Raw genomic sequence first — 659 nt, forward strand, 5'->3', positions numbered from 1 at the left:
TGCTTCTGATCCTGGTCTGTGTCTCTTCAGCTTCACCGTCCCTCTCCCTTCATGCTTCCAGAGCTGCCCCTTCTAACGTGCTGCCTTTGGGCACCTTGCTCCACCCTTTTCTCACAGATCTGTCCATTTTCTTAGGAGACAGCACCTCCCCAGGTGACTTTCCCGTGCAGACAGTACAAGTACAAAGCACATTTGCAGCCAGGACATGCTGCACGGGGATCAGCACCATGCACAGCCACACCATCTCTGTTCTGTCCCCAGCAAACCCCACCTTCAGCCACGGTACAGCAGCTGCCTGAATCCCCCCTGTCACCTCCTACTGCCTTTGCCCAAGTTTCTCTCACAGCAGCTCCAGTCCAGCACTGCAAAGCACAAGTAGCCCCTGCCCTGGGCAATGACCTTGGGCTGCCCTGGTGTGCCTGACAGCATCAGAGACACAGAAGCCCACAGAATCCTGTTGGGTTGGCCCTGCAAGTCCATGCCAGAGCTGTTCCCCACCTACAGCTTGGGCAGCATCCTGCAAGAGCTCTGAACGAGGGCTCTGGGGTGCACCTCCCTCGGAGGGAGCTCATGTGGCTGGGGACAGCATCAGTGTCAGACCCACAGCCTCAGCCCTGTCAGCAGACAATGTGGTTGTCTTCCTCCACAGTCAAGTCGCC

Source organism: Merops nubicus, unplaced genomic scaffold (genome assembly GCF_000691845.1).
Source record: "Merops nubicus isolate BGI_N331 unplaced genomic scaffold, ASM69184v1 scaffold19597, whole genome shotgun sequence".
NCBI lineage: Eukaryota > Metazoa > Chordata > Aves > Coraciiformes > Meropidae > Merops > Merops nubicus.